The sequence below is a fragment of the Schistocerca americana genome, chromosome 6 (genome assembly GCF_021461395.2).
Source record: "Schistocerca americana isolate TAMUIC-IGC-003095 chromosome 6, iqSchAmer2.1, whole genome shotgun sequence".
In the NCBI taxonomy this organism is placed as follows: Eukaryota; Metazoa; Arthropoda; class Insecta; order Orthoptera; family Acrididae; genus Schistocerca; species Schistocerca americana.
Window position 1 is genome coordinate 496,229,484 of NC_060124.1, and position 16,614 is coordinate 496,246,097.

The window sequence follows — 16,614 nt, forward strand, 5'->3', positions numbered from 1 at the left end:
AGATAAGCAAATGATTATATTTTCAGGAAAGATCAAGACTTAAAAATTTGTAATAAATAATACAGATCACTATGTCTCTTTTACTTGACGGTGGCAGTTCTTACTTTATAATTTTGGACAAATTTACCTAAACTTCGTTGCTTACCTAGAGTAGCTTCAAATGTTTTCCATGCCATTTTTACTGTGGCCACCTTGTATTTTTTTCCCTGTATTGCTGCTTCCAGTGCCAGGTCTGTATTACAAGATGCCGTAGTAAATGTCGCACTAACGTGCTGGTTTTCCGATTTGGGTCTTCTACAGACAAGAGTTATTTTCTGCATTTCTTCATGTCTCACTTTTTCCGCAAATTATTTTACCAGTTAGACTAGCAGCATTTACAAATGCTGTTTCGTGTCTAGCGCGAGTCCCACATTGAGCAAGGTTTGACGAACTGTTGGTTGTTGTTGGTTGGTTGTTTTTTGGGGAAGGAGACCAGACAGCGTGGTCATCGGTCTCATCGGATTAGGGAAGGATGGGGAAGGAAGCCGGCCGTGCCCTTTCAGAGGAACCATCCCAGCATTTGCCTGGAGTGATTTAGGGAAATCACAGAAAACCTAAATCAGGATGGCCGGACGCGGGATTGAACCGTCGTCCTCCCGAACGCGAGTCCAGTGTCTAACCACTGCGCCACCTCGCTCGGTGACTAACTGTTATCCACCGCTGTACTGGAAAGCTATCGAAATACCTGAGAATACTTTTAAGAGGCAAAAAGAAGCCATGAAACTTTGGTACAAGGACAGTTGCTCTAAAAATTCGATAGTTAATTTTTAACGTTGACAGATGCAGTCGATAGTTAAGTCTCTTCCCGATCGCGTGTAAACTTCGACCACGAGTCTGTTCCACAGAATTCATGTCACTCTCCAGCGTCGTACGTATCATTCGGCAGTACTCAGTAGAACACGGAGCACCTCTGAAGACGTCCAGTGCAGATCTTGATGAAAAGTTAGGAACAGAAATTTTTTTATGGAACGCGGTCATACAACCGGGATGATTGACCGCTAAATAAGACATCTAGCCGTGAAATAGTACTTGCGGTGCTTTCTTACCAAAAAGGGAACGTGAAGTACAAACATTTTACACATATTTATGCATAAATGAAAACAGAAGGCATTTTATGCCTTGCAAGAAGTTATGAAGATTGATTGTCCTCGCTTCCTTGGCATATGATATGACAGATAGATACCACAGTTGCCGATGCAAGAACCTGTCGTTCAACTAAATGAACTGTGGTAACAACAAGGACTACTGAGACTAATTACCAGAACATGGTGCACTGATAATTTTCCCTGTAACTTCCAAATTGTGGTTTCCCAATACTTCATTCAGTTTGGATGTTTTCGAAGCCAGGAAGAAGACTGGAGTTGTTTACCGGTCACGTTTTGCGTGCACACACCGGAAATATGGGCCAAAGGTACCGTGCCGTAACACAGTTGTCGCTTCAAAGATCCTAGCATGGCAATTAACGATATGACATAGTCCAGAGAGAGAGAGAAAGAAACCACTAACCTCAAATTTGTCTGTATGTTGAAAGGATGTGTAATACGAGGAAAGGAAATTATAACTAATTTCAATTTATTGCGCCGGCCGCGGTGGCCGAGTGGTTCTAGGCGCTTCAGTCCGGAACCGCGCGACTGCTACGGTCGCAGGTTCGAATCCTGCCTCGGGCATGGATGTGTGCGATGTCCTTAGGTTAGTTAGGTTTAAGTAGTTCTATGCTGTAGGGGACTGATGACCTCAGATGTTAAGTCCCATAGTGCTCAGAGCCATTTCAACCATTTGAGCCAATTTATTGCATTGTTATTCGAAAAAATACACACATTTGCGCCGCCGTGACAGGAGTCTACCTTAACGTGAATTCAGTGAAGCAAGGGAACGGAGAACCATCTCTAACTGCACTATGCCTAGCAAAACACTTTTATAATCATTTAGGGTTGCTGACAGGATCAGTTTCCTTTGTTAATTCCCCGCAGCAGCCTCTGGAAGACGGGAATTAAGGATGATCCCGGATTAGGGTAGACTGACTCTCCAAACGATCTCAAGAGGATTAACGTTGCAGAGGATCGATAAACGACGAATGTCTGGGACGTGGCACTGACTGTGGAGGCGCAGTAGTCGCAAGAGAGAGAGAGAGAGAGAGAGAGAGAGAGAGAGAGAGAGTCTTGTCAAGATGGAAAGATGTGACCTTCCGTCAACAAAGACATCATTAAAATTGGACCAGCTGTCCGGATCAGGCCAGTGGAAGGATTTAAATAGGTAGACGCCTGTTGCTTTTGCCAACCTCATTAAAATCCTTCTGGGTTTACTACAGCGTCATCTTATGAAATACTTACCACAAATGAATTAAATACAATCGTTTTAGCTGTGTTGCAACGGTCCTGTTCAGGATGTAGACTAATTTATATGGAGAGATATTACGTTTCTAATAGCGCCACCGACGACCAGTGATATTTTAATGTCAATTAAATCTAGGACTTTTGACGTCAGTTGTGTTATAACCCCATTAGGGACACAGTTATTTGCTGCATAACTCTCCAGCTAAATTTTTCTGCGCCCTGAGGAAGGCCGCTACAGTAGTGCCGAAACGTAGGATATTCTAGTATTTTAAGTATTTTATAAGGTGACGTAGCAGTACAAGAGAACGATATTAATGAGTGTGCAGAGTTTATTTCCGAATACATTTTTGGTCTGCTGGGTCTCTAACCGTTTTCAAAAAGAGGAGTCTAACTTTGAAAAAATAAATTTTTCTCCTGTTTATCGCTGCAAGACAAATTGTAATCAATGTGAAATACCACTGTGATGTATTAGTATATTCAGCTTCGTCACTAGTAAACTCTGCTGAACAGAGTTAAGTGGATTTTGTTCTTTTATCCAATTACTTTTCATAGTTAGAAACAAAAAAGTAAGGACTGTTGATTATTGATTACAGACCAATGGCTGTATAGCGTCCTCAATATCAAACTTATTAAGAGGTTCTGCTTGCGAGACAGTTGTAGTATTAGCTTATTCACAGATGAAATTGGTTCGGGTGTAGCATCTGGTCGTTAAACATTGGGAAAGAGCTTAAAGAGCTTAACTTCGGTAATCTGACGGGAACAGGTGTATCCACTGCGGCAAGGCCGTTGCCCAGGAGATGAAAGGCTCGTACCATTTTTTCAGTGTGTGCCCCATCCTAAGGTTGTTGTTGTTGTCGTGGTCTTCAGTCGGAAGACTGGTTTGATGCAGCTCTCCATGCTACTCTATCCTGTGCAAGCCTCTTCACCTCCCGTTACCTACTGCAACCTACATCCTTCTGAATCGGCTTAGTGTATTCATCTCTTGGTCTCCCTCTTCGATTTTCACCCTCCGCGCTACCCTACAATACGAAATTGGTGATCCCTTGATGCCTTAGAATATGTCCTACCAACCGATCTTCTCCCAAATTCTATTCAATGGCTCCTCATTAGTTATGTGATTTACCCATCTAATCTTCAGCATTCTTCTGTAGCACCACATTTCGAAAGCTTCTATTCTCTTTGTGTCTAAACTATTTATTGTCCACGTTTCACTTCCATACGTGGCTACACTTCATACAAATACTTTCAGAAAAGACTTACTGACACTTAAATCTATACTCGATGTTAACAAATTTCTCTTCTTCAGAAACGCTTTCGTTGCCATTGCCGGTCTACATTTTATATCCTCTCTACTTCGACCATCATCAGTTGTTTTGCTCCACAAATAGCAAAACTCATTTACTACTTTCAGCATCTCATTTCCTAATCTAATTCCCGCAGCATCACCCGATTTCATTCGACTACATTCCATTATCCTCGTTTTGCTTTTGTTGATGTTCATCTTATATCCTCCTTTCAAGACACTGTCCATTCCGTTCAGCTGCTCTTCCAGGTCTTTTGTTGTCTCTGACAGAATTATAATATCATCAGCGAACCTCAAAGTTTTAATTTCTTCTCCATAGATTTTAATTCCTAGTCCGAATTATTCTTTGTTTCCTTTACTGCTTGCTCAGACTGAATAACATCGGGGATAGGCTACAACCCTGTCTCACTCCCTTTCCAACCACTGCTTCCCTTTCATGCCCCTCGACTCTTACAACTGCCATCTGGTTTCTATACAAATTGTAAATAGCCTTTCGCTCCCTGTATTTTACCCCTGCCACCTTCAGAATTTGAAACAGAGTATTCCAGTCAACATTGTCAAAATCTTTCTCCAAGTCTACAAATGCTAGAAACGTAGGTTTGCCTTTCCTTAATCTATTTTCACTCCTTATGAATATAAAAACTCAAAATATTAAAAAATTATAGTACGGTAAATACGCATCGTATTATGACATCGAATGAAATTGCGCCTGCATATCGGCAACAGATTGCAGAGCTGGCTGCTCTTGTGCCTTCCAGAACAATTTGTTTCGTTGGGTTTCAAGCACATACTAAAATTTGTCATATCACAAAAGTGACCATATTGAGCAGCTGTAATGTGAACTAAGAACATCGAGAGATGGTCTGTCCGCCGACATGTGTCGGTTTTCTGTATGAATTGTATTTTTTGGAGCCTTCCGAAACTCCAGATGTAGGGGCAAGGTGTCCTAAAATGACATACCATTACGTGAAAATTCTACTGTGAGGACATTTTTTTAGTTATAAGTTTTATTTTTCGTAAGTTGACATTAAAAACTATTAACTACACATTGTTTCGTGAGAGAAAACTATATTACGTCTTATATCGTTATTAGAATCCGTTATTACAAAACTTACGCAATGTCATAGATGAAAGTTGTTGTGCAGAATGATATGTTCTTATGTTTTCTATGAAGATTCAGTTTTCAACAAGTCACTTGCACAAGAAAAATCTTTATTTGGTTCACTTTACCGGTTTCGATAGTTTAAGCTGTCATCGTCGGAAGAGAAGTAGGCTCAAACAATTGGTAAACGAACGTCAAAATAAGAATCGGACAGTAGTGTCCTTTGCTACAGAGTCAATAAAAAAAGATCGATAGCGTTAAAAATATACGGTACCTGCGATGAGTGGCAAAAAATTTACAGTCAAATGCCAAATCGTACATAGTATGTGTCAACCAACTTAGTGGCACTTATCTTGACGCTGGCTTGCCGATGTCTTGATCCTATTTCACTTCTCAAGATAACAGGTTAAACTGTCTAAACCGGTAAAGTGAACCAAATAAAGGTGTTCTTGAGCTGATGTTGACTGATTTTTTATCTTTGTTGAAACATTCTGTAGCTGCTTAACTATGGCTATGAGCAAAATCGTATACTCAGTGTTATTTGTAAATGTAATACGTAAACATCTTCGCCCTTTGTAAAACATCACCACTGTTACTGAGCCCGCATTCAGCATTAAGGTAGCTGTGAAATGCCTGTTTTGGGTTACAGTAACTAAATAGTTATGACAATATAGACAAGTAAAATCATCATCATCATTGCCAATACCATTCCTCTTGGGTAACTCAAATGTCACCTTTCTAGCTTCGATACGCCGTCTTCAATTTGCTGTGCTAATTCAGTTCATATGTAACCACATGTTACATTATTAGAAACAGAAAGGAATGGAAAGAGTGGAAGCAGAAGCATGGCAGTGGGAAAAATGACATAGCTATGCCCCTATTCATGATATGTAATTTTACCATCAGTTACAGCCTTTCCTGTACCACGACACTACGCATAAACGCGTTGGGTAAGTGCCCAGTAATACCAATGAAATGTTAGCAAAGTAAGTGTTTACTCATCTGATGCGTACAAAATGTAAATCAAATAATCTAGGTTTAGTATGGCACAGAAATTCTTCACAACGTCTAAAACCCGATGCGTACGGCTTCTTCAAATAACACGTAATCATCTAAACAAATGGCCACGCCATTCCTGACGCAATACTGTCGCTGCCTCTTGTATCAGTAGTAAGAAATACAACGTTGTCGTTCTACCAGTCTATGTCTTTCCTGGCCAAGGGAAGTCTGCTAGTATAAAACATAGGCCTTAATTTGAGGAAGAAATTTCTGAGAATGTACATTTGGATTACACCACTGTATGGCAGTGAAACATGGACTGTCGTAAAACCGGAACAAGAAGGGAATCGAAGCATTTGAGATGTGTTGCTACAAACGAATGTTGAAAATTCTGTGGACCGATAATGTAAGGAATGAGGAGGTTCCGCTCAGAACCGGAGAGGAAAGGAATAGATGGAAAACCCTGACAAAAATAAGGGACAGGATGGTAGGCCATCTGTTAAGACATCAAAGAGTAACTTCCATGGTAGTAAAGGGGGCTGAGGTGAGGAATGAGGAGTTTCTGCGCAGAATCTGAGGTGAAAGGAACATGTGGAAAACACTGATAAGGAGAAGGGACAGGATGATAGGAGATATGTTAAGACATAAGGAAAGATTTCCATATTAGTTGAGGGAGCTGAGGGGGTCATTAACTGTAGAGGAACGTTGAGATTGGAATACATCCAACAAACAATTGAGGACATAGGTTGCATGTGTTACTCTGCAAAAGGTTCAAATGGCTCTAAGTACTATGGGACTTAACATCTGAGGTCATCAGTCCCTTAGCCTTGGAACTGCTTAAACGTAACTAACCTAAGGACACCACACACATCCATGACCGAGGAAGGATTCGAACCTGCGACCGCAACAGCAGCGCGGTTCCTGACTGAAGCGCCTAAAACCACTCGGCCACAGCGGCCGGCTGTTACTCTGAGATGAAGAGGTTGGCACAGGAGAGGAATTCGTGGCGGACCGCATAAAACCAAAGACTGATAACTCAAAAAAAAAAAATGGTTCAAATGACTCTGAGCAACATGGAACTTAACTTCTGAGGTCATCAGTCCCCTAGAACTTAGAACTATTTAATCCTAACTAACCTAAGGACATCACACATATCCATGCCCGAGGCAGGATTCGAACCTGCGACCGTAGCGGTCGCACGGTTCCAGACTGTAGCGCCTGATAACTCAAAAAAAGGTCATTTTAGAACACTTTCCTCTACCTATAAATAACCCATTACATCCCTTATCTCCCGCGTTGGAAGAAGAAACACCGAGCAATAGATCTTTCCTGTAGCTACTTCTGGCTAAAACATTAATTAAAGCAACCATATAGTAATGTGTTTCAATCCGAAATAAGCCACTTAGTAGTGAAATTGATAATTAACTAATTTTAACCGCTTTAGTGCATGCGGTGAGGGCACATTCTGTTACTGGAACCTGTGTGGTGCAGGCTGTCTCTTTAGACCATACTCGTGGTCAGACAATGCTCTTAGAACCGCTGCTCCTTACCCCAGAGAGCCTCCGCCCGTAATCCAACGTTCACGTTTCCGCGAAATAGCATCAGGAACCTCACTGATGGCACCACGTTACAGGACCTCGGCGCCACGGATATTGCGTGGGCGCGCTTGTGCGTACCTCACCACAAAGCGGAGAGGCCTGGAAGCCCGCCAGGGCCGAACACAGCTCAGATTCCCACGAAAGGAAATACTGTTTCACTCTCGAGAGAAACCACTGTGTCTTCTAGACGCACATCCGGAAATTCGTTCTTCAATTTCTTTCGGGTCCAGAACAGCATTACTGTGGTGTCACCGCCAGACACCACACTTGCTAGGTGGTAGCTTAAATCGGCCGCGGTCCATTTAGTACATGTCGGACCCGCGTGTCGCCACTGTGTGATCGCAGACCTAGCGCCACCACAAGGCAGGTCTCGATATACGATAGAGCACTCGCCCCAGTTGTACGGACGACATTGCTAGCGACAATACGGACGAAGCCTTCCTCTCATTTGCCGAGAGACAGTTAGAATAGCCTTCTGCTAAGTCCATGGCTACGACCTAGCAAGGCGCCAATTGTAACAGTGCATGTATCTTACGAGTCTCATTTGTATAGCCAAGAGAGATGTATCACAAGGAATAAATAAAGTTAAGTGTATTCCAAAGCTACGTATTTTCTTGATAGCAGTCATCACGTATCTTGTTCCAGACTTGACGCCAGTCGGCGTGTGTGTACGCGTGCCTTTCTTTCGGCTACTTCAGTGTGGCGTAACAGTCTTGTTACGTCACAACAATTACTTAGTCCTGCACCTTGTAAGATCACAATCTGCCATTACGGTGTAACTGTAAGTAATGTTCTGTTATCGCTCGTTTAGTATGACAGTCGTATATGATATCCGCCAGACAGAAAACAGAGACAGAATACATCAAATCATCAGGAATGTTGCAGCATAATTAATTATTTTCGTAACATCTTAAAATTCTGTGTCCGCAGCTCGTGGTCGTGCGGTAGCGTTCTCGCTTACCGCGCCCGGGTTCCCGGGTTCGATTCCCGGCGGGGTCAGGGATTTTCTGTGCCTCGTGATGACTGAGTGTTGTGTGCTGTCCTTAACTTAGTTAGGTTTAAGTAGTTCTAAGTTCTAGGGGTCTGATGACCATAGATGTTAAGTCCCGTAGTGCTCAGAGCCTTTTAAAATTCTGTTTTCACAGCCGCTGGTTTTTCATCGATGTGAAGTGGGATGACACATTGGCCAAGACACATTCAAGTTATTCTATAAGTTTTCTTAAATTTTAACAATGGGCTCCAAATGGCTCTGAGCACTATGGGACTTAACATCTATGGTCATCAGTCCCCTAGAAGTTAGAACTACTTAAACCTAACTAACCTAAGGACAACACACATTACCCAGCCATCACGAGGCAGAGAAAATCCCTGACCCCGCCGGGAATCGAACCCGGGAACCCGGGCGTGGGAAGCGAGAACGCTACCGCACGACCACGAGATGCGGGCTTTAACAATGGGATTTGTGTCCCACAATGAGGACGTCTTCCGGCATGCCTTCAACAACGTGATCTTAACTATCCCATATTTCGGTCTATCATTGCTTTCGCTACGTGTAGAGTCGAAATTTTGTTTGTTATGTTTATACAGTGTGTTTAAACCAGAAAACGTGGAAGAAAAATTACTAATTTCACTGCATGTTAAATGTTAAATGACAGTTCCAAATCTAGATTTGGGCTATGCGAAAACCTTCTTCCACCACCCGCTATTAATACTACAAAACATGTTGATTTTTCCTTGAAGACATCTAACATGAATAATTCAAAACAGGAAGAATGTCTGCCTTGATCACAAACTTCTTTGCAGATAACTATTATAGTTTAAGTTGTTCATAAATTATTCCCTAGGTACTCATCTGAATCGGCAACCGTAAACGTTATGTAACTCATCGCCTAACCGAAATTTAATTTAACATTTATGTTAATTTAAGAGTAGTGTGGAGGACTCCATACTCCTATTGTAGAGGGTCAGTCGCCAATCTCCGCACCATTAAGATGCCTAAACCATTGTGCTAATTCTTGATTTTCTGGGGACTTGGGTCGTAAACGACCGCATCACCTGAAAATAATCAAAGGGCGACGTTCAGATTGTCCTCTACGTCATTTATGTAGTTAAGAACACCAAACAGTTCCTTAGGAATCCCGGATAGAGCTACCCTTTCATTGGATTTCTTCCTCTCGGTTATTGCGAACTGCGACCTTTATTACAGGAAATTTCCAACGGAATGGCACAGCTGATACAATATTATACAGGCATGTAATTTAATTGGAAGCAGCTCTTTAGAAACGATCCCCTGTCGGTAACACAGTTTACTCCATGCCAAGAAAGAGCTAGCACTGAATCCATATTGATAATTTCTCAATAGACAGTTCAGCCGGGATTTCATAACAGATTTTTTTGTTTAGATAACTTACAGGAATGCAGCAGTGTGATATCGTCGACAATCGCCGGTATTAGGTTCCGTGAAGAATGATCTTGGTCTGCGTCACGCTGTTGCCTATAGTATTCCTAGCAGTTGTGGCATGTCGTGTATTGGTCACACTATCAGGACTGAGCAGTACAAGTATACTGAGCATAAGCGTCACACAAAAGCGTCACACGCGCTTACAACAGAAAAGCAAATCTACCGTTACAGAACATTGTCTTTTCACTGGTAATTCTATGAAATTTAACAAAACAGATATCTGAGGGCTTGCTCTTTCTGTCATTGGGATAGTGTTATTAAGGAAGTACTTGAAATTGAATTATAAAGCAACCTAATAAATAGAAACTGAGTTTTTGTTTAAATTCTGCGTGCAATTTAGCTCTCTCCCTCGTCAAAACAAAAGAGAGAGAGAAAGAGAGAGAGAGTTAATGCTGCCTGAGCCCTTCGTTATTAATTTTCACTGTCGATAATTTCTGAAGTCGGTAGTCTTTGGTTGTGTGTCGACGCTCGTGTTTACAGTGTGTGTGTGTGTGTGTGTGTGTGTGTGTGTGTGTGTGCGTTTTATCATTCCGCAATGGCTCTCCAAAACGAGATTCTGAACTCCCTTGCACAGCACTTCACTCTCTGCAGTCTTGGCTTGATAATGACAGGTTGCGCATTTGTTGAAATATTGCAGGCAGCCGACGGCGGCACCCCGCTGCATTATCGTAAGTTATATGAACATTGTATACACCGTCTAAACACAAATCTCACAGATTTTTTTAATTCATCAACCAACTGACTAAATTTATGAGACACGCGTTTATCCTCTCTTGTACTAAATTGCTCTTCTGAGACCAGCTCTTGTACCCTAAGTACTAAATTATTTATTGAATCTATTCCAATCTCTGTCTTCTCCACAGTTTTCATCCACCAGTACAACGAAGAAACCAGCACAAAGTTGCAAATTTCTCCCCTTTTTTCTTCCTCGATGACATGCTTCGGACCGGAACCCATTTTCAAATAATCGTAACACAAAGTGGTGTTTCCGAAAATGCAAAAACTATGTCAAAATTATGCAAACGAAAGTCAGAGAGTATACACAGTAGTCTGTGCAACTATTGTTTGCACATTTTCAACATGGTTTTGGCGTTTTCGTAAATATTTTTTATTATTTTACTATGATTTGAAAATGGGTTCCGGCCCAAAACTAGCCATCGAGTGAACAAAAAATTAAATTGGCAACTTTGCAGTGGGTTTTGCGTTGTACTGACAAACAGAAGTTGATGACCCACACGTATTCCAGCATGCTGGAATTTGGTGAAGTTTTTACCCACTGCAGCTGCCTCTGGTACCATGCATGTTATTCCTGTATGTCTAACACATGTCCTATCATCCTGTCGCTTTGTCTTGTTGATGTCCTCCATATGTTCCCTACTTAGCCGACTCTGTGGAAAACACAGTTCACGTTCCAGAAGCCTACAAGAGATCGATGTCGATAATATGCGTCTGTACATCAGTGGATTACTTCTAATTAGTATGTATATAACAATGTAACTTGTGTAACTTTCCAGCCTTACATAGACTTTGCAGTCCAGTTTGTGCGTTCCTGGCAATATACGGAAGATTTTTTAGAGATCAATAAAAGTCATAACTTTTTTTTTCACACACACACACACACACACACACACACACACACACACATATATATATATATATATATATATATATATATATATATATATATATATATATATATATATGTGTGTGTGTGTGTGTGTGTGTGTGTGTGTGTGTGTGAAAAAAAAGTTTGCCTCAAAAAAATATACCATTTGTCTTTTTTATCAAGTTAGACTGGTGTGTTAAAGACGAAAGTGGCTTTCACATGACGCGACACTGCCAGGTAACATAGCTCGATGAAACACGGAAAAAACTGCTACAATATAGGACGAATAGAATGACGTACGCAATGAGGTGAATACAAATGACACATTTATTCAAACACAATAATTGCACGGAATTCACCACGATTTATGATGGTCCCCTGCCTACTACTGAACACAGGACACGGTTCTAAATGGGGTATATGATCACCGTGGACAGAAACCCATTCTGGCCACAAGGCTAGGAAGGAGTTCCTGTGTTAGGGCGTTCCATTTCTCCAATAGCGCTGTTAATAATTGCACAATGGTCCTTAGTACATGTGGACGTGCTCCCTAACGCATCTCAGAAGTGTTCGACGGGGTTTAAGTCGGGAGAACTGGTACGCCAGTCCATTTGCCCAGCATCCTCTCGTTCCACGAGCTCCTCTACTTGCTTAGTGGGTGATGCGGTCGCGCATTGTCATCCATAAAAATTTCAGTTAGGGCCGAAGGCACACCTGAGAAAAGACGCACACGGGAAAGTGAAACACTGTCACAATCACTATGAAGGTAAATGCACCGTTTCAAAGATTTCAGTGTCGGCACACCCAGACAACATTATGCATTTCCATAACATAGCACTGGACCAACGAAACAATCATGTTCGAAGAAGTCCTGCGTGAATTACACGTTCGAACTTCTCACCATGTTGGCATACGCAACACACGTGCTTTGATGTGGAGACACATACAGTAATGTTGCTTGGATGTACCGACCTCCAAATCTTTCAACACGGTCCACTAACTGGTTAAAGTTCCCGTGACTCTGTAGCCATTCCCCATGTGGGATTTTTCAAGGGTACTGAAACACGTATGTTGTGTGGCGGCGATGGCGAGGCATTGCAGAGTCTCTGACCAGAGAGCTATTTGTCATTCCTAGTCTGCACTTGACCGCGCTAGAGTTCAGTGCAGTTGCGATCGAGTTGCGAGAGAGTTCAGTTGCGAGTGAGGAGTCGGCGGGCGTCGACATGGCACTCTGGTCAAGATTCAGGACGAGGTATATTATTTTTTAAATAAGGTAATGAAGCAGCATTGCGCTCAGCTAATGATGTAAATTAACTGTAACTAATTTGTCCAAGAATCGCCCCAATAATAATTTTGTTTTCAAAGCAATTTTTCAACAAATAATCCTTTAATGAGAGAAATATTTCCCTTGCTATTCCTTAAAGAAAAGTTTCCCTTAAATTCAAAATTTTTGCAATGAATTTCCTCCAAGCTATGGCGAAAAATAAGAGCAGATGCACTTTTACTAAGGTAAGAATTACAGTTTAATTAGTGAACAGGGCCTAAGATCGACATTTCGGTCTATTTGTGTTTTCATTGTCACAGAAATTTTATTATCACTGAATTGACTTTCACATTTTTTGTGGGCAGCTTATACCTAGGTCAGATTGCTAATTTTTATTTAATTGTCATTGTCATTAAATTTATTTGCTGGGAGGTTACATTAAGTTGTATTCTAGTTAACATTCAATTATTGTGTTCAAAATTTCTCTGGGAGGTTACACTTAGCTCTATGTCCATTTACATTTGAGTAATATCATTCTTTAAATTTTTGTGGGGAGGTTACAGTACGTCCGCCTCAGACTTCATTTTTATGGTTGACAGTATGAGACGTCACAGATTTCAGCAAGTGGAGGAGGTCTTGCAACGAGAGGATATGTCTAATGGAATGGTCCTGGGGTTCCCCATCCACTCCTCCCACCCTTTACGTACCTATATACTGTGGCTCTAATATGTGTACCATAGAGGTCTGTATCTACCCTGTCGAAAGTCAAAATAACGCTGGGCGCACCTTATACCATTTGGCATAAATGCAAATTCTCTATATGCTTGTCCAAACTGTTCAATTAATTCTTCCAAGTTGGGTTTGTAAAACCAAAGTTCTTCAAGAACAATTACAGCCGCTGAATAATTAATTTTATTGCCATAAAATGTTACACCGGATGACCTGTCCTCAGACACACAGCCGATGTCGCGCCTGCCAGCGTACCTATTCGGAGATGGAGAGTCATCCGCTGCGGTGGCCCCAGTGGGGGCCTCTTTAGAAAGCGACTCCGGGCCACCTAGTATTACCAGTGGCCCGAGTACGCGTTTTCGCGATTGCGTAACCACTTCAAGGCCGCGCGCAGGTGTGGGGTGTAATAGGAAGACGTATATCAGCACGTCCACCTTCAACGATGAACATCCAGCAGTTGTGAGACACACCCCTTATCAAACATGCCACCTGCATCGGAACACGTAGAGATCATGCACTACCTTGCTTGGTGAAAATGGTTCAAGTGGCTCTGAACACTATGGGACTTAACATCTGAGGTCATCAGTCCCCTAGAACTAAGAACTACTTAAACCTAACTAACCTAAGGACATCACACACATCCATGCCCTAGGCAGGATTCGAACCTGCGACCGTAGCAGCAGCGCGGTTCCTGACTGAAACGCCTAGAGCTGCACGGCCTCAACACCCGGCTTGCGTGGTGATCACACACCTATTTAGAACCGTGCCCCGTCTTTATCAATCTCCAAGGGACCATAATAAATCGCGATGACTTCACTATAATTATTGTCTTTGGATAAAAGTTTTATGCCCGTTCGTGTCATTGCCTATTACAGGAGATAGACAAAATAATTAGAACAGTAGTAGCATTGGGATGGTTGTTTTTGACGGTCAGCAACGCAGTAAAGCGCTTGCGGCGCTGAACCGTGCATGTTCAGTACGGACTAGGCATTAGTGCAGGTTGCTTACGAATACTGCACACTTCGTATTTTCCGAGGCCGAGTACGATGTCCAATGAAAGACCTAACAGAGTTCCAAGGAGGGCAGATTGTGGGTGCTCGATTAGCTGGAGCATCAGTAACCAAGACAGCCCACTTATTGAATGTTCCAAGAGCAACTGTTCCAACAGTCATGACGGTCTACACAAAACGTGGAAGGACTTCATCGTGTAAACGAGATAGTGGGCACAAATCAAAACTTAATGACAGAGATCGTCGTATGCTAACACGAATTGTGTCAAAACACAAAACTACGGCAGCTAAATAACTGCAGAGCTCAATAGCCATCTGCGAGATCCCGTATTTATCGACGCTGTCCGCAGAGAACTCCATAAAGCGAATATTCATGGAAGAGCTGTTATACCGGAACCATGAGTGACGACAACCAATGCAAAGAAACGTAAAACGTGTAAGGAGCATAAATCCTCGACAGCCGATCAGTATAAACACGCCATTTGGTCCGATCAGTCAACGTTTTCGCTATCCCCAATATCGGACCGCGTTTACGTCTGGATAACGGCAAAAGAAGCGTAGAATCCTGACTACTTGATTCCAACGGTTAAACATGGAGGTGGAAGTGTGATGGTGTGGGCAGCCATATAACAGTATTCTGCTGATCCCATCATTACTCTCAAAGGCCGTGTTACAGCCAACTATTATGCGAACAGTTTAGATGACCAGGTGCACCCAGTGATCCAAATGTTGATCCCGAACAACGATGCCATATTTCAGGACGATAATGTACCGAGTCACATAACCAGGGCAGTACAATCGTGGCATGAGGAACATGCAACTGAACTACAGCGTCTTCCCTTGCCAGCACATTCCTCGGACTTGAACATTATCGAACCCTTGTGGGCGGTTATTGGAGAGCAGACTCTGGAGTAGATTTCCGCCGCCCTCGTCACTACAGGGGTTAGAAGAGGTTCTGATCGAAGAGTGGCATAAAATTCCTCTGGATACCATACAATCATCATATACAAGTATTCCAAGAAGAATCGCTGCTGTATTACGGGCAAATGGTGGTCCAAGCGCTTATTAATAAACCTTTCCCACGTAAGTACAGGTGCTCTCATTATTTTTTCTATCCCTTGTACTTTCAGTTGCCTTCGTCCTGTACTGCAGTTATTTGTTTTAAGTGTTCTGACCAGGTGAGAGTACTTTCGTCCGGCCACAGACGTGGGTTCTTTGATTGCGCAGTGAGGTAGTACATCAAACTAGAACTGATGAAATATTGGTTCACTTTATTACATAAATGAATAAAGTAGCTTTGACACACCTCTTTGTCATAGGATAGCTTCACAAGTTACAAATGTTACTGACTATTAAAGCATCGCTTGATGCAGAGATTAATAAGCTGTTCTGTTGCAGTACAATGTTCCATATTTAAATGAGCAAATCCATCAGAAGTTTTAACAATCGCGTTGGTCCTAGACGATTATGCTGCTGTAGCTGAGGTCTCGAACTGAGGAGAGTTCTCTTGTTAGCTCGGCACTATATCGACTTCAGAGAGAGAGGAATGCAGCTAGCCTTCCCTAATGTTTATGGCACCCACTTGAGTTACCATCTTTGGAGTGCAACACGATCTCTGTACGAAACCACGGTGTGTAAGGTCCAAGCTCCATCGCGATATTTAATTCATCGGATGTATCTAACAGATAACAATCAAACTTTTAAATGTAAATTTAAATTTTGTCTTCCGGATAGTGCTGTTCTGCAAACGAATATTTAATTAAACAGATATGTTGCATAGTACAAATCAATTTGTGCTTTCTTAAGAAATTTTTATTGCCTTACATGGATAGTGGGGAAGATAACTAAATTCATATTTATTTAAAACTGAGCCACTGTGGTATCAAGCAAGTGTGCAGACTTACTGACAAATAAATCGTGTATCCACAGCATTTAAACTGTCTTGTACCATATCGTTTTAATAAGAAAATATCTATGATCTAAGGAACATGCAGTTTATTAGCTAACTGGAAAATTCGAGCAACTGACAGATAGATTTGTATTAAGTTGTGAGACGGTGACGTTATTCTGACATTAAAAGCGGGTCTCCACCAATAAAACACATCTACTTGACATTTAACTGTGGAAATACTCTATAAAATTTGATTTAAAAATGGATCAAAATGTCCTG